This window comes from Salvelinus sp. IW2-2015, linkage group LG4q.1:29 (assembly GCF_002910315.2).
Source record: "Salvelinus sp. IW2-2015 linkage group LG4q.1:29, ASM291031v2, whole genome shotgun sequence".
Classification (NCBI taxonomy): Eukaryota; Metazoa; Chordata; class Actinopteri; order Salmoniformes; family Salmonidae; genus Salvelinus; species Salvelinus sp. IW2-2015.
Genome location: NC_036842.1, coordinates 48,205,625 through 48,223,578, shown reverse-complemented (window position 1 = coordinate 48,223,578; position 17,954 = coordinate 48,205,625). Strand labels below are relative to the sequence as shown.

The 17,954-nt window shown below is 45.1% G+C and overlaps 1 long non-coding RNA gene across 1 annotated transcript; it reads left to right on the top strand.

Moving 5' to 3' along the window:
* The first annotated feature begins 6,612 nt into the window (after window positions 1-6,612).
* Window positions 6,613-8,639, top strand: LOC139025055 (uncharacterized). Its single transcript, XR_011476494.1, has 3 exons — window positions 6,613-6,867; window positions 7,803-7,898; window positions 8,566-8,639. It is a non-coding gene; the product is annotated as an uncharacterized lncRNA (long non-coding RNA).
* Window positions 8,640-17,954: the final 9,315 nt, after the last annotated feature.

Below are 17,954 nucleotides of genomic sequence, written 5' to 3'. Positions count from 1 at the left end.
CCTACTTAAACCACCTTCACCGTTTACTTTCAGAGGCATTTAGGAGTTGAGGGACCCCTTAATCTCACAATTGAAATTCTCTGTTAAGAGGAAGCCCCACCKCCCTAAAATGTCTAGTCTGGGAAGATCTGGGCCCCCATTCATAAAGCGTCTCAGAGTCGGGCCCTGGAATCTGAAAGAGGAAACCTAGACAATTGACACCAAGCAGATAGACGATGACAAGAGCAAAGATTCAGAGTCAGTTCAACCTTACGTGGATTGAAGATTTCTCCCTCCCATTTGAATTGGTTACAAACCTGTGTGGTCCAGTGTCTTTGTGGCTTTTATTAGATACTCACCAAATTGAAAAAGCGTGGACCCTATTTAGGGAGATCTGTGGTATTTTGTGCTTTCCAGTCCTTGTAGGGAAGCGAGGCAGTCAAGGACATCAAAGTAAATACAATGAAGGAAAAACACATCACCTCCAGCTATTGTCTTCACTGACCGTGTGTGTGTGCGTGTGTGTGTGCGTGTGCGTGTGCGTGTGCGTGTGCGTGTGCGTGTGTGTGTGTGTGTGTGTCAGACCAAAGTCAGGAGCGGGGAAAAGAACAGTATGCTCTGAGGTTCTTAGTGCGGTTTTATGTTTGGTTTATGTGGCGGGAACTCTGGAAAGACATCACAGGGACTTGTGTGTAGTGTTTCTCTGTGAGTCTGATGTATCACCCCGCTAAGTGACTCTGAGGCCCGCAGAGTTTGTGTTATTTAAAACTGTGTGTTCAATAAAGGCTCGTCCGCTAAGGCTACATGGTTATTTCACCTGATATGAATTGACATAACTTTAAATATTACAATCTCTGTGTTAGACAGACAGACAGACAGACAGACAGACAGACAGACAGACAGACAGACAGACAGACAGACAGACAGACAGACAGACAGACAGACAGACAGACAGACAGACAGACAGACAGACAGACAGACAGACAGACAGACAGACAGACAGACAGACAGAGCATATGTGAGTGTGCAGGTGTGTTTGTTTGTGTTTGGAAGAGGGAGGGTTTCAAGCTAGAGTTTCTAGCAAATCTAATGATATTTTATGATATTGAATGGTGTTTGGTTGTAAACGCAACCAAATATCAACATTTGAAGGAAATGTATATTCTGCTTAGTCTGGCTTTATCTACAAATTAATAATTGATCTGTTTGATTGACGTCTCTGTCTCAACCAAAAATCTAAGTTAAAGAATAGAACTAAATCAATCAATTTTTATTTTATTTTATTTTTTTATTTTATATAGCCCTTCGTACATCAGCTAATATCTCGAAGTGCTGTAACTAAATGAAATCAAACTTTATTTAAAGCACATTTAAAGTTTGATTTAATTTAGTCCTATTCTTTAACTTAGATATTTGGTTGAGATGGAGACGTGAATCCAATATAGCCTATCAATTATTAATTTGTAAACAAACTGGAACAAACTGGAATCCAAACAGAAGATAAAACCTCCTTCAAATGTTGACATGTGGTTGCATTGACAACCAAACACAACTCAACATAACTTTTGAAATTCAATAAATAGCCTATAAACTTGTCGACAACTGAAGTTAKCAAATGATATGTTGGATTCACGTCTCCAACTCAACCAAAAATAGAAGTTAAAGAATGTTATTAAGCCAGTGGCCCCGATGTAACTATCCAAGCAGTATAGATCATCTCCTTTAAATGTTGATATTTGGTTGCGTTGTCAACCAGCGTTCTCTGGAAAARAATGAACGAAGTGCAAGATGTGTTCTGCGAAAATAAATGTAGAAATCCATTTTATTCAATTATTGCACCCACACTGCAAGCACGCGCCAACAAGCGTCTGCGATGCATAAAGGGCTAAAATAGAACTCCTTTCTATTTCTGACGCAGATCGCGCTGGAAGTCCTGCTTCTCCCATCTCCTCATTGGTTATACCCACGTGGGTGATTGAAAGACAAACTGTTTTGCCGGTAGTCGTGGTAGTACTATGAAAGTTTAGATGACGATCACCATATAAGTTCAAAGWTGAAAAAGCCTGGAAGGAGGAGAGATGACTAGAAACGATTCGGTTGGCCGTTTTATGTGTGGATTAATTGTTGGAGTAGAGGACCTTGTGCATTTCAGCTAAAATAACAACTCAATGTTTATATCCCAGGGCAAATTAGCTAGCAACAGCAAGCTAGCTAAATAGGACAAATTAGCTAGCAAGTGCAAGCTAACTAGCTAAATTGCCATACATGTTTAATGCTTTTCGACCTGTCCCCAAATTAATGTCATTGGTTCAGAGTTTGTTTTGATATTTTTACCTGCGTGTTGTGATCGCGTTTGGTGTAGGGGGACAAAATACATTTATGCACAATAGRGCACAATGGCGCACGCGCGCAGCCGGTTTGGGTTCCGTGTTAGTTACATTATTCGCATAGAGGCCCGAGTTGATTATCCCTTTTATACCGTGGCTATAATTTAACACATTTGCATCTGMAAATGTGTTCATTTTCAGGAAGAAATGTGTTCAACATCCAGTGAAGTAGCTAGCACGTTTACTAGATATACAGTTGTTGCTGTGGCAACCAAACAAAGAGTTGCTAGTTTAGCTAAACAAACCGTCAGTCCTAGCTTGCCATTATGAAAATCTAATRCAACAATCCCAATAATGTTTTCATTTCGACTCTTGCTTTCAAGAGCTCAAACATAGAACACGTAATAATGAACTATATCCATTGAATTCTACCGTGCAAATATACCGTACATTATAGGGAAATAATGCACGCCCTAGAATGGCCGTCAAGCCAATCAGAAACAAGTATTCAAAATGCCATGGTACAATACTTTTGTAATACAGTTAATAGCTTAAAGTTAAGGCTATTTTACTAACTAATGTAACATTCATCCTTAAAATTAGTAACATATCCATGGCCATTTTGAAGATACTGTAATATAAATGTCTTATGTAATCATATAAAGCGTGCATGTTCAAGACAGCATGCATACTATAGGTCGTCACAGGTCTGTGGAGATCTTCACAGTTGCTGTAATAATCTGCACAGAATCTCTAACGGCATTGATCACTTGCACCATACTCTTTTAATGTAATCTCAACTGCAATCCACCATAGCAACACCCACCCGTAGCACGCGCTCAACTGCAGCAGGTATATTTCACTGGTCATCCCCAAAGCCAACACCTGCTTTGGCCGCCTTTCCTTCCAGTTCTCTGCTACCAATGACTGGAACGAATTGCAAAAATCACTGAAGTTGGAGGCTRATATCTCCCTCACTAACTTCAAGCATTGGCTGTCAGAGCAGCTTACTGATCGCTGCAGCTGTACACAGCCCATCCAACTACCCACCTCATCCCCATATTTGTTTTTTTGTTTTTTTCTGCTCTTTTGCACACCAGTATTTCTACTTGCACATCCTCATCTGCACATATATCACTCCAGTGTAAATTGCTATATTGTAATTACTTCGCCACTACGGCCTATTTATTGCCTTACCTCCTTACTTCATTTGCACACACTGTATACAGATTTTCTATTGTGTTATTGACTGTACGTTTGTTTAGCCCATGTTTAACTCTGTGTTGTTGTTTTTGTCGCACTGCTTTGCTTTATCTTGGCCAGGTCGCCGTTGTAAATGAGAACTTGTTCTCTACTGGCCTACCTGGTTAAATAAAGGTGAAATGTGGTTCTGCTATTAGATGAAGCACAGTAATCTGTTGTATAAATTAACAAAATATCTGACATTGTATTCCCATTTGATATTTGCTCTGCTTTTAAATGGTTGAAAGTGCAGTGATAGACATTTGGGTGAGAACTACAAKAAAATTCTGACATTGTTTTTCCAATGTAATTTGGTTGTGCTTTTAGATGGTTGAAAGTGTAGTCATAACACATTGGAAATTCACATTCGGCAATTGTCACTGGGTCTACACTCTTGTAGCCTGAATTAAATTATGTGTTTTGCTGACAAAAATGACCTTTTTTATAGAAAGAAAAGTTGTGACACCTGAAAAGGTGCTGAGATACGGGACTGTCCCGGGATGACAAGAGCAGACAATTTTTAAACCTTGACACAGAGGTGGGGATGTTTGTTAAATTTGGAATAAACTTTTATTTTTATATTTCCCACTGCATCAGTACAAATTGCATTTTAAACAATTAGGAGAATAGTTCAAGTTTGACTGTTGCATTTATGGGGACTCATGTCTCATTCAGGGGGTCTGAGTCCCCCCTGGGCCCCTGTAATTGGCACTCTGAGAGAGGGAGATAAGCATGATCTCCCCTTCCTCTTCTCTCTTCCTTAAAAGGGCCTGTCTGTTCCTGAGGTCTTTATCTCTAACTGGTGGAGAGCAGGAGGACTGGGGCTCGCTCCCTGACACTCAGCACATCCCCTACGCCCTAAGGAGGGCCCCTGATAAGCATATTAGGGTTGACACTACGCAGTCCCAGGCCCGGCTCCATAAGGGGCACCTTGGTGAGATGTCTGGTCCTCGGGAGTGGGGTAGTGGTTATAGAGCTTGATTCACCACTGTAGGGTTGAAGAGTCAGTTTCACTGTAGGAAACCCATGTAATCTAATACTGTACCTTGGCATTTTGCTTTGAGTTTGGAGTGGGTATTTTTGAAGTTGGGTATATTATGTGTGTGGAGCGGTGGACTTTTGGAAGTGAGCAACTGACAAAGATCATTGTTGGTCCTCATCGTCATCAACATCATTGTAATTATTATCATCATCATAGTCACAAGCATACATTGTATTTTTGTATTTATTTAACCTTTATTTAACAAGGCAAGTCAGTTAATTAAAATAACAAATTCTTATTTACAATGATGGCCTATCAGAAGGCAAAAGGCCTCCTGCGGAGACAGGGGATGGGATTACAAATACAAAATACAAATAAAATATAGGCCATAACACACATCARGACAAGAGAGACACCACAACACTACATAAAGAGAGACCTAAGACAACAACAGCATGGCAGCAACACATGAAAACACAGCATGGTAGCAACACAACATGACAATAACATGGTAGCAGCACAACATGGTAGCAGCACAAAACATGGTACAAACATTATTGGGAACAGACAACAGCACAAAAGGCAAGAAGTTAGAGACAACAATACATCATGCGAAGCAGCCGCAAATGTCAGTAAGAGTGTCCATGATTGAGTCTTTGAATGAAGAGATGGAGATAAAACGGTCCAGTTTGAGTTTTTTTTGCAGCTCGTTCCAGTCGCTAGTTGCAGCGAACTGAAAAGAGGAGCGACCCAGGGATGTGTGTGCTTGAAATGTATCATGAAATCTCATGTAAATACAGGATTTCTATAAATGTTGTGGATACAAAACCAAGGACCTTATGACTGGTTCACCACTGACCACCATTGACCCCTAATATTGACCCCTAATTCCCCAGTAGTTAAGTAAACTATTATACACGTTATAGTCAAGATTATTTAGGTTATGTGGTTTCTTCCTCAATCTGTCTATCACGCAAATAGGGAATTTGTCATTTCAAATTCAACTCCTAAATATTGAATTTACTCTAACCCTAGATTGTAAACCAGTGTATGCTCAAGACGAAAGCAGACATTGACGGATGAAAAAGAGGTGAAGTATAACCACCAGCCATTCCTCAGTCAGTCAGTGGTAGCTAGAGTAGGGTTCGTCGAACAGGAGTGGCCCCAGGACAGAGCAACAGAGGCAGGCTTTTAGCAGACCTCGGGGGGCCTGTCTTCTGTCTCGCTGCCTCTCTTTCCACAAAGATGATTCTTCTGCTTCATTACCCAGGCAAGAAAGTTCAGAAAGTACCTTTCTCCTATCACACATGTTGMGCCTGCTTTTAGAAACAGCAGCCAGCCAAAGTAATGTAATGCAAATAAAAAATAAATGCAATGTGTGCGCTGGGATCATGGCAAAAAATGAGGTGAGGGGAGAGAGGAAGAAGGGAGAGAGAAAGTTTAGTGTAGAGTTCTAGAGAAAGTGCAATGTTGTCTTGATTTAGTGGTGAGCCGAGCTGTTGAAAATCAGGAGCATCTGCCATTTGTCACAATAGGAGAAAGGAGCTTGGAATCTATAGTATAGCCACTCAACAGCAGAAGAGTGAGATTGTGTACTTGTAGGTCATGAGGGCAATTTGGGTCAGAAACTGAAATTCCATTCCTCAATAAATACTCTATATGAAATCATGACATTGGATATCCCTAAGGAAACATGGCTTATATGGCATTGTGTATTGTATTGCCCCCTAATATGAGTAAGAGATTGGAATGAATGGAAGGTCATCTACTTCCTGCTTTCTTCCTGGAAACTACTGTAGGCTGGGAAACATCTGTAATATACACACTTTTCCCTCCCACATAGAAAGTGGTCACATCTGGAGGGTCTAATCTAATACATTGTGTATTAATAAAATGACCATTAAACTGATTACATTGTTCAGTATTTGAATGGTTATTTTCCACAGCGCCGACAAATGGAACATTTCTCTAAAATGCTGTATGCCCATAAATGTACATTATTTGGAGCAAATGGTTCTAATCAACGCCAACACAAATGCTAACAGTGGCCAATAGTGCTTCCTTCAGATGTGAATGTACATCAGTACATAGAGCCAGCTTCATAGGTTAAGTAGCATGATCCACGCTAGCCTGGAGAGTTCCCAGCTTATTAAGGCCTGAAACTGRTGCTGCTGTCAAGTCCGATGAGCCTCAACACCCTCAGCTACAACATGCATAGSTCTGCCCCCACGTCTGGGGCGGGCKAGATCCCCTTATGTACTCTGTGCATTAGCCACCTGCTGATGCCTCCCGCTGGGCGCTCACTTGATGGACCTCGACTGAGAGAAACATCCCCAAGTACGTAGAACCCCCCGAGGCCTAGTTTACAGTACAACCCCCATTGGAAACATCAGCCTTCCACAGAGTCTTCAACTAAAGTTCGCGTTAAAGGGGGTCTGAACATTCTGATTTGGCCTTATTTTTTAGCTTGCTCATTAAGAAATGCTAGCAACCATGACTGAAGTCAAACGAGAGTTGTCTTGGGGGTGTGGTTTGATGTGGGTATTTCTTTGGTGTGTCTTTGCCATTCAAACACAACATACAGTGAGTAGTGACAGCGAGGTAAGCTAAGCTAGTTTTGCTATGGAGAGAACAAAGTCAGCCAATTCAGTTATATGTGTAGGCTAAGGCATTCGCTGACCTTGTGTTTAGCCAAGTTGACAGCAGCTAGCTAGCATAGCTTGGGGATAGCTGCAGCTGGCTAGCCTATCTAGCTGATATTTCTCMGTCAAATCACAGTTATGCCATGATAGCAAGAACCAGTGTCTGGAATATTTCATGAGACACTCGTTCGCTACAACACCTTGCTACGAAAGTAGCTTGCAACTTAGTTGCAAAGTTTCATCACGTCATGTAAAGACATGTTACTATGGAAACGGTATCAACTGCGAGTTGAATGCCTGGATTTCAGTCATAAAACACAATATTCTGTAACTGGTTGCGTCTTGTCTCTCCTTATGTCCACTGTTAGATATTTCCCTGGGGACAAATCCCAGAACTACTAATATCCCTACAGGTGTAGGATACATGTGGACATCTCACAAACATCACCCAACTTGAGTGTAGATGCATTTATCAATCGATGGGTGTGTTCATGTTACAAAGAAAGAAAGAATTCTGCTGTAAAAATCATATTGATGTGCTTATAAAGACAGTATGCCAAAATAAYTTGTGTGAAGAACTAGATAGAATGTCTAACCAGAAGTCCCTTCCATCTATGTAATGTCTTACAGGTTATGGACAGGTCCAGACAGGTGGCAGGAGGGGTGAAGTGCATGACACTCCATCCTGGATATGACAGAGTTTGCTTCAACCCATGGGTCCAGCAGGTAGAGTTCAATAACTACAAGCAGATGTTAGACGCTGGAGGACGGCACTCTTCTCATACCACTCTGTAGGCTACTGACCGATTCAAAGCTTCCTCCAGAAGTTAAAGCTTCCTCCAGGAGGAAGCTTTGAATCAGTCAGTAGTTTACAAAGTAGTATGAGAAGAGCGCAATTGCTGAAAATATAGTATGAAAATATTCTAAATATATTCCAGTGTAACAGTTCCATGTAGAATAAACCATAATTCACATAATACTGTAGAAGCAGTGTTCTGCTTACCCAACAAGGTAACACTTTACATGACACCCAGCATCATATCACGTTATGAAACGGTCATAACCATGTCATAATGTGTCATAACAGCTGACATAACTTGTCATAACCTGTTATAATATGGTCATAACACTGTCATGACACATATTTAGACCTATTGTGACATTTTGCATTATTTTATGGCTGGTTATGACACCAACATAAGAGCGTCAAAACCCACAACACTGCAACAATGCTTTAAGATTATTGCTTTCCTACTTATTTTCTTCAAACATGTCAGTAGGCATATCTTCCTGTATGGTTTCCCATATAAGACAGGAGTTCCCTGACATGTTTTGATAGTACCATAAGATTCATAGATGTGTATTGTATAATCTTTTACGTTTTACATTTTAGTAATTTAGCAGATGCTGTTATCCAGAGCGACGTACAGTTGTGAGTGCATACATTTTCATACTTTTTTCGTACTGATCCCCTGTGGGAATCGAACCCATTATTCTAGACTAGCAAGCGCCATGCTCTACCAACTGAGTCACACGGGTCCTTTTTCCTTTTTCCATAAATAAGCATTTCACTGTTAGTATACACCTGTTGTTTACGAAGCATATGACAAATAGATTTTATTTGATTACATGTTGTCACACCCTGATCTGTTTTACCTGTCTTTGTGATTGTCTCCACCCCCCTCCAGGTGTCACCCATCTTCCCCATTATCCCCTGTGTATTTACCTGTGTTCTCTGTTTGTCTGTTGCTAGTTCGCCTTGTTTGTCAAGTCAACCAGCATTTGTGTTTCAGCTCCTGCTTTTCCAAGTCTCTCTTTTTCTCACCCTCCTGGTTTTGACCCTTGCCTGTCCTGACTCTGACTGCCCCTGAGCCTGCCTGCCGACCTGTACCTTTGCCCCACCTCTGGATTATTGACCTCTGCCTACCCTGACCCTGAGCCTGCCTGCACCGTTGCCCCACCTCTGGTTAATGACCCCTGCCTGCCTTGACCTGTCTATTGCCTGCCCTTGTTGGATTATTAAACCATTGTTAATTCGATGTTGTCTGCATCTGGGTCTTACTTTCATACCTGATACACGTTAGGGAGAGGTTACATATTTAGCTAGTTACATCACAGTATCATGGCTAGCCTGGCTCTCCAGCATTGATCAAATACGTAACTAGCTAGCTATAACCAACAACAACACACCAGTCTCAGGTTTGACGGTTGACAGCCCACAGAGGTAGTAGCTAGCATCGTATTTAATCCATATCCTTGCCATCTGCCCAGGATTGCTGAACTTTATGTAAGCCCAGATTCACTCGTATTTGCATAGCAAAATGTGTATAGCACCACATGCTGCATCCGTAGACATGACAATATGATCCTCATGGCAGGGGGGTGTTACCACACTGTATTGTCACTGGGGAATTGGGCACCATTGGAAAAAGAGGGCACGTAATCCATACCCAACCCCTCAGGAAAACTGTGGCATACCCTTCACTCGTGACATACTGTACTATATTTTCCTAATCATCTTGCAAATCTCCGTTTTGGACAAGACAGACTTTATGACRAAAATTATCCTATTTACACTTTGTAGTACATTTTGAGACTATAATAAATGTTTCTGACTCATATCGATGCCACATAGGCCGTTTTCAAAAGGAGATGTTGCTTTTGTGGGTCAMTCGCCCTTTAAAGCTATTTCTTATTAATGGTCAGTTTCTATTTTGTGCTCGCTCAGGAGGAAACATTGTGTCCAACCCCTCCTCGCCCGCGGAGGCTCCATAAGTAATGAGCCCCCAGAAGCAACCGCAGGGGCCCTATGCCTGTCCGCTGCTCAACTCGACATCAACTAGTGCCGTCAGGGAGTTAAATCATTCATGGGTATATAAATGCAGAGAATAGTGCTGGAGTGAGCCAAAGTTAAGCTAGCTACTTTCCTCTGTGAACCACCTGATGAAACAAGTGTGGCTAGTTTTCAGCTTCCATGATGTCCCTAGACTTTTGCAGCTCTGCATGGCATCAACATTGATCAAATGAAGAGGATTTTGGACTTGAGGCTTGAGGCTTAGACACAAAACAGTTTTTTTTAAAAACAGCTTTAGGTTTAAGATGTGAACACAGACAAATAGTTAGACATGTAGCCACAAGACTGCTCTGAAGAGTTTGGAAACCCATTGTTTCATGGCACAGAGTTGCTGTTTGTTCCATGGTCTGGGCTTGCTTGGCTCAGCACTTGATTTGTGTCTTAATTGTTCTCCATCTTGGCTTTCGGCCATTGAGTGTTACTCTACCGACCTCGCTGGTCCTATCTGTGTGTATAAGCCTTCCTTCCTTCCTTACTCGTGCTAACACCTGGGTTGTGTTTATAAAGTACACTATATATACAAAAGTATGTGGACACCCCTTCAAATCACTGGATTGCTGACAGGTGTAGGAAATRGAGCAAACAMCCATGTAATCTCCATAGACAAACATTGGCAGTAGAATGGCCTTACTGAAGAGCTCAGTGACTTTCAGCGTGGCACCGTCATAGGATGTCACCTTTCCAACAAGTCAGTTTTCTGAACTGCTAGAGCTGCTTCAGTCAACTGTAAGTGCTGTTATTGTGAAGTTGACACYTCTAGGAGCAACAATGGCTCAGCCGCAAAGTGGTAGGCCACACAAGCTCACAGAAAGTGACCGCCGAGTGCTGAAGCACGTAGTGCGTAAAAACCGTCTGTCCTCGTTTGCAACACTCACTATCGAGTTACAAKCTGCCTCTGGAAACAACGTCAGCATAAGAACTGTTCATCGGGAGCTTCATGAAATGGGTTTCCYTGGCCGAGCAGCCATACACAAGCCTAAGATCACCATGCGCAATGCCAAACGTTGGCTGGAGTGGTGTAAAGCGTGTCGCCATTAGACTCTGGTGCAGTGGAAACGTGTTCTCTGGAGTGATGAATCACTCTTCACCATCTGGTAGTCCGAAGGACGATTCTGGGTTTGGTYGATGCCAGGAGAACACTACCTGCCCCAATGCATAGTACCAACAGTAAAGTTTGGTGGAGGAGGAATAATGGTCTTGGGCTGTATTTCATGGTCCGGGCTAGGCCTCTTAGTTCCAGTGAAGGGAAATCTTAATGCTACAGCATACAATGACATTGAAACGATTTTGGYCTTCCAACTTTGTGGCAACAGTTTGCTCTTTCCTGACAATGCCGCCATGCACAAAGCGAGGTCRATACAGAAATGGTTTGTCGAGATCACTGTGGAAGAACTTGACTGGCCTGCACGGAGCCTTGACCTCAACCTTATTGAACACCTTTGGGATGAATTGGAACGCCGACTGCGTGCCAGGCCTAATCACACAACATCAGTGCCCGACCTCACTAATGCGTGGTTAAATGGAAGCAAGTCCACACAGCAATGTTCTAACATCTAGTGAAAAGCCTACCCAGAAGAGTGGAGGTTGTTATAGCAGCAAAGGGGGGACCAACTCCATATTAATGKCCATGATTCTGGAATGAGATGTTTGACGAACAGGTGTCTACATACTTTCGGTCATGTAGTGTACTAAACGGGAGAAAACGGACTAAAACAGAGGGACTACCTGGACTTTTTTCATATTCCGTTGCAAAACATTTTCTGTTTCATTCCCTAATGAACTCATGCCAACACCTGCTCGTTGATGTGATCTTTACTTCTAGACATTTGACTATGGGCTCCCTGGAAGACACCTCCCCCTTATCTCCAGCCTGTCTGGGGATTACATCATTATGCATACATTACATGACACTACAGGGAAATGCATCTTGAAATGTCAATCCAAGCAGGTCGAAATATTTCAGGGGGGAGGGCAAGGATAGAATCGATATCCTCCTCTACTCCCCAACTCATCCCAATACAAATGTTAGTCCCATAATAATGTATTGTGAGCCTTGTTCAGAAGCAACCCCCTACCACCCCTAGCTCCTACTCACTTATGTAGATCTGAGAGGATTAGATGAATATGGAAAAGATTCCCCCTAGCCTATCAGAGGGAAAGATGGGCCAGATTAAAGATGCCTGGCCCTCATCCACTTTCCTCTCCTTCACTGTGCAAAGGCCCCATACAAATCAAAACGAATTGTATTTGTCACATGGTTAGCATGTGTTAATGCGAGTGTAGCGAAATGCTGTGCTTCTAGTTCCGACCATGCAGTAATATCTAACAAGTATTCTAACCTAACAATTTCACAACAACTACCTTATACACACACAAGTGTAAAGAATGAATAAGAATATGTACATACATATATATATGAATGAGTGATGGCCGAACGGCATAGGCAAGGTGCAGTAGATGGTATAGAGTACATATATACATATGAGATGAGTAATGTAGGGTATGTAAACATTATATAAAGTGGCATTGTTTAAAGTGGCTAGTGATACATTTATTACATCAATCTTTCCATTATTAAAGTGGCTTGAGTTGAGTCAGTATGTTGGCAGCAGCCACTCATAGTTAGTGATGGCTGTTTAACAGTCTGATGGCCTTGAGATAGAAGCTGTTTTTCAGTCTCTCGGCCATCTTTGATGCACCTGACTGACCTTGCCTCTGGATGATAGCGGAGTGAACAGGCAGTGGCTCGGTGGTTGTTGTCCTTGATGATCTTTTTGGCCTTCCTGTGACATCGGCTGCTGTAGGTGTCCTGGAGGGCAGGTAGTTTGCCACCGGTGATGCGTTGTGCAGACCTCACTCACTGTGCATCTGTAAAAGTTTGTGAGTGGCGCTGCTGAGTTGCGCTGCTGCCGCCTTCTTCACCACGCTGTCTGTGTGGTTGGACCATTTCAGTTTGTCCGTGATGTGTAAGCCGAGAACTTAAAACTTTCCACCTTCTCCACTACTGTCCCGTCAATGTGGATAGGGGGCTGCTCCCTCTGCTGTTTCCTGAAGTCCACGATCATCTCCTTTGTTTTGTTGACATTGAGTGTGAGGTTATTTTCCTGACACCACACTTCGAGGGCCCTCACCTCCTCCCTGTAGGCCGTCTCGTTGTTGTTGGTAATCAAGCCTAGCACTGTAGTGTCGTCTGCAAACTTGATGATTTAGTTGGAGGCGTGCATGGCCACGCAGTCATGGGTGAACAGGGACTACAGTAGAGGGCTTGTGGGGCCCCAGTGTTGAGGATCAGCGGGGTGMAGATGTTACCTACCCTCACCACCTGGGGGCGGCCCGTCAGGAAGTCTAGGTCGGTGATCAAGCAGGTACAGTACAGTAAGAGAGCTCTACCGTCTGAGCTCTTAATTTMATCATGATCCTGCTGCCATCCCAGAGGTTCCGCCTACCCACCACCTCCRCTCCTTTACGTCTCAGCAAACCTGTTCGGTTGTATCATCTCCGCGACGCCGTTAAAGCCCTCGCCCTGTGTTTGTTGTGTCCTCCACACCTAAAGTGGAGCATCTATCCATTTGAGGCAGAGGGATAAAACCTTCTGCRCTGCTGAATAAAACAGCATAGACCAGCATATATGTCAAGCTTGTCCATGCTTGTCATGCTGGTCAGATGCTGGTCAAGCTGGTTATGCCAGCATGGTCTAGCTCAGGGCTCTCCAACCCTTTTCCTGGCTTACGAGTGGTTAAACGATGCATTTTTCCTACAATGCAGAGTTAAAAAGAAAATGTGCAAAATAATAAATAAGGGAATAGTAACCCAATAAAATAACAATAGCGAGGCTATATACAAGAAGTACCGGTATCGAGTCAATGTGCTGGGGGTACGAGGCAGTTGAGGTGATTGAGGTAATATGTACAGAGAAGGACACAGAGACAGGGAGGTTCTAGTCKGAAAATATGACTTTACTAGGCAACACAAAATAAACGTAACAACAAAATAACTTCGGGTTGGCTCGGTCCTTCTTCTCATATTCGGCTCTGTGCCTCCGGGAGCTTTGTTTCTCTCTGTTGGCTCATAACACTCTTTTTACATCCTGCGGTGTGCCACGGTGCTCCATTTATGTGGCCTGCACAGGTGGTTGGCACTCTCCCCTAATTGGTGCCATCCCCATCGGGGTGCACAAGCAGAGGGAGCCAACATCGCGGCACATACCTCCCTTTTATCACAACCCCAGGGGTAGACCTTCAGGGGATATCCCCCACCCCCTTAGCCCTGACTGGGAGGGAGACGTGCTCAAGGCTAGGTTTGCATCCCTCCTGGACAGGACATACACATTGCCGCGCCGGGCCCCCAACCACCTGTGGATGACAGAGAAAGAGTATTGCTGTAAGGACAGGAATGGTCATTTGCGTCCTTACCTCTTGCCATCCACACGAGGGGGGAATGGTCGATGATCAGGGTGAACTTCCTCCCGAGGAGGTAATGCTTGAGGGTGCCCAGTGGCCACTTCACCGCAAGGCACTCCTTCTCGACAATCGAGTACATCTTCTCCCTTGGGAGGAGCTTCTTGCTGAAATGCATGATGGGGTGCTCCTTGCCTTCCTGCTCTTGGGACAAGACGGCCCCCACCCCTGTGCCAGATGCGTCTGTCTGGACCAGGAGGTTTTTTGAGAAYTCCGGGGTGACAAGTACCAGGTGCAAACATAACGCGTCCTTCATGGCCTGGAACTTCGCCTCGGTGTCCATCGCACCATCTGGGTTAGGTGTGCCTTCTTTAGGTCTGTGAGGGAAGAATCTATTGCGGCAAAGTTAGTTACAAATCGACTGTAATAGCCTGCTAACACCAAGAATMACTTAACCTGCCTCATGGTTCGGGGGACCGACCATTCACTAATGGTGGCGATTTCTTTTTCTTGGGGCTTCACGTTTCCCCGCCCGATTCAATAGCCCAGGTACTCCACCTAGGCGTAGCCCAGCTTGCACTTGTGGGGGTTCGCGGTCAGCCCCACATCCTTTAGCGCATCCACCACCACCTGTAGCCTACAGAGATGGGACTCCCAACTGTCACTGTGCACAATGTGGCACCGGAGCCGATGGCTGCAGCTTTACGGGCTCCTAACCAACTGTGCTATTTTGTTTGTATTTTTMCATTTTTTGTAACAAATMTTGTACATAYTGTTGCTACTACCGTCTCTTACGACCAAAAAGAGCTTCTGGACATRAGAACAGTGATTACTCACCTCAAACTGGACTAAGATTTCTTCTTTAATGAGTCCTCCGCCAAGGATATACACTGCTTTGTCAAGACAAGACCCAAATCCCTGTCATCAGRGTGAAGAATAGCTTGTCCGTTTGTGGATAGTACACTCTAGGCCTCACCTGTTTGATTCGTAAAAGATTGCAGACATATTTCATTACACAAGGTGCCCTGGTCCGTCAGAATTTCCCGCGGGATACCCACTCAGCTGAATAAATGGAAGAGCTCCCGTGCGTTACCTTTCGCTGCCGCCGTGCGTAACTGGATCGAGTCCGGATACCGGGTGGTGTAATCCACGATTACCAGGTTGTATTGGTGTCCTCTCACGGTCTTCACCAACGGACCCACCAGAACCATTGCCACCCCCTCAAACGGCACCCCTATAATGGGCAGGGGAACCAAAGGGGTTCTACAATGTGCCCTCGGGGCTGTGACCTGGCACTCCGGGCAGGTACGYCAGTAGTTCTCCACGGCACAATTGACTCCGAGCCAGTGGAACCGATACYCTCAATGGTTTTCTCCATCCCCAGGTGTGCCCTGAGCAGGTGGGTGTGGGCAAGCTGCAAGACAGTACTAACATACTGGGTGGGTATGAGTAACAAGTCTTTCGTCTACCCATTGAGCTTTACTACCTGATACAATAAATTAGGCTTGATGGCGAAGTGTGGGTAGCGGTACTCACTTACCCCGGGTAATAGCGCGCCGTCCACCGCGWTCACCTGGCCCCTTGCGTTCATGAGGTTGTGGTSCTCTAACTTGGTCGTCGCGAACTTGCCCGTGAGGATTCCTGTGTCGGGCAGCCCGTCTGGTGCTTCCTCCTCCATAAATGGGAGCCTGAGGTCCTCCTCGGACGATGGCTCGTTTTCCGGCATGGTGTCGTCTCCCTCCTCCTGGTCCGACTCTGGCCCAGTGGACACCTCTCGCAGCGGGACGTGGGTTGCGCAGGTGACCATCGTTTTTCCTCTCCGTTCTACCTCACATGTGCACCTCCTCAGGTCCCTCCTCCACAGTGCCTGGAAGAGAGGGCAATCTCTACTGAGGAGAATGGTCACGGGCAGGRTAGGAACGGCCCACACGCGCATCTGGTACTCCCCCCTCGGGGTTGTTATGCGTRCCTGGCACGGTTGGGTACCTCTTCGTGTCCCTGTGTACACAGGACACAGTCCTCTTCTCATCCCCCGGTTCATTTTTCCCCTCTTGTGTAAGCCACTGCAGTTGGGCCAGGGTCACCATGCTCCCGAAGTCCAGCAGAGCGCTGGTGTCGACGCCATCAATTCATACTGGAACCATTGAAGGGGCTGTCTCGGTGTGCACCCAGCTCGCCTCCCTCATAACAACGCCTCTGATCTGGGTCTAGCAGCGGACGTTGTCGTCGGTTCGGGTTACCCTTTGGCTTCCTGGCCTCAGCTGGTTCCATCCAGGCCCCCTTCAGCCCTGGCCTCTCTCGCTGCTTTTCTTCCCCCTACCCGCATCCCCTCTCTCTGCCCGGGCCCCTTTCAGCAGGTCCTGGGTGTTCCGGTGGAAACAGCAAATCAGCCAYGCTTTGGGGGTTCTACGTCGGTCAGTAGCCAGCTCTTGGTAAGGCGCACCAGGTCACTCATCTACAGCATGGGTAGAGATGGTGGAGTCAAAYGCCCAGTCATGGACCAGTTGTTTACGGCATGRGAGGCTGAATCCATAACGYCTCAGGATCTCGTGTTTGAGTCCCTCATAAATCGCTGCCTGGTCGGCGTTCAAGTCGAAGTAAGTCTTCTGGGCCTTCCCGGAGAGGTAGGGTGACAAAAGTCTGGCTCCCTTGGGCTTGGGCCACCCTTCCTGCTGCGCCGTCCTCTTGAAGGTGCACAAATACTTCTCCATGTCATCTTCCTCCATTAGCTTGACCTGGAACTGAATCGGGCTTGACTCCTGAACCGCACCACCTTTCAACTGGGCTACCTCTGTTTTGTTGGCGCTGCTCCTCCAGCGCTTGCTCCGAGAGAGCCTGTTGCTTCTGCTAGCTGAGGATAAACTGAGCCACCAGTTCCTCCATGGTAATCTCCATACACTCGACCCTACGGCACCCAAAGCTACTGAGATGCCTGCATTCTCCACCATATGTGGTAAACTGTGGGGTGTTGGGCTGAGTGCACAGAGAATGACACAGAGACAGGGAGGTTCTAGTCAGAAAACCCGACTTTACTAGGCAACAAAACATTTACGTAGCAACAAAATAACTTTGGGTAGGCTCGGTCCTTCTCTCATATTCAGCTCTGTGCCTCCAGGAGCTTCATTCCCCTCTGTCGGCTCACTCTTTTCCTCTCCCTTTTCCCCCTCCCACAGTGTGCCACGGTGCTCCATTTATGTTGCCTGCACGGCTGGTTGGCACTCTCCSCTAATTGGTAACATCAGCYTCGGGGTGCCCAGCCCGGGTACTCCCAGCAGTGGAAGCCACCCGTTGCGGCACGTACCCCCCCTCTATCACCAACCCTTGGGGTAGACCTCCCGGGATAGCACAGTACATGGAGGTAGGGGTAAAAGTGACTAAGCAATCAGGATATCCTGTTTGGGATAGGGGGCAYTATTTTCACGTTCGGATGAAAAGCGTGCCCAGAGTAAACTGCCTTTTCATTTCTAAAGACAAAGGAATTGTCCGGTTGAAACATTATTGAAGATTTATGATAAAAACATCCTAAAGATT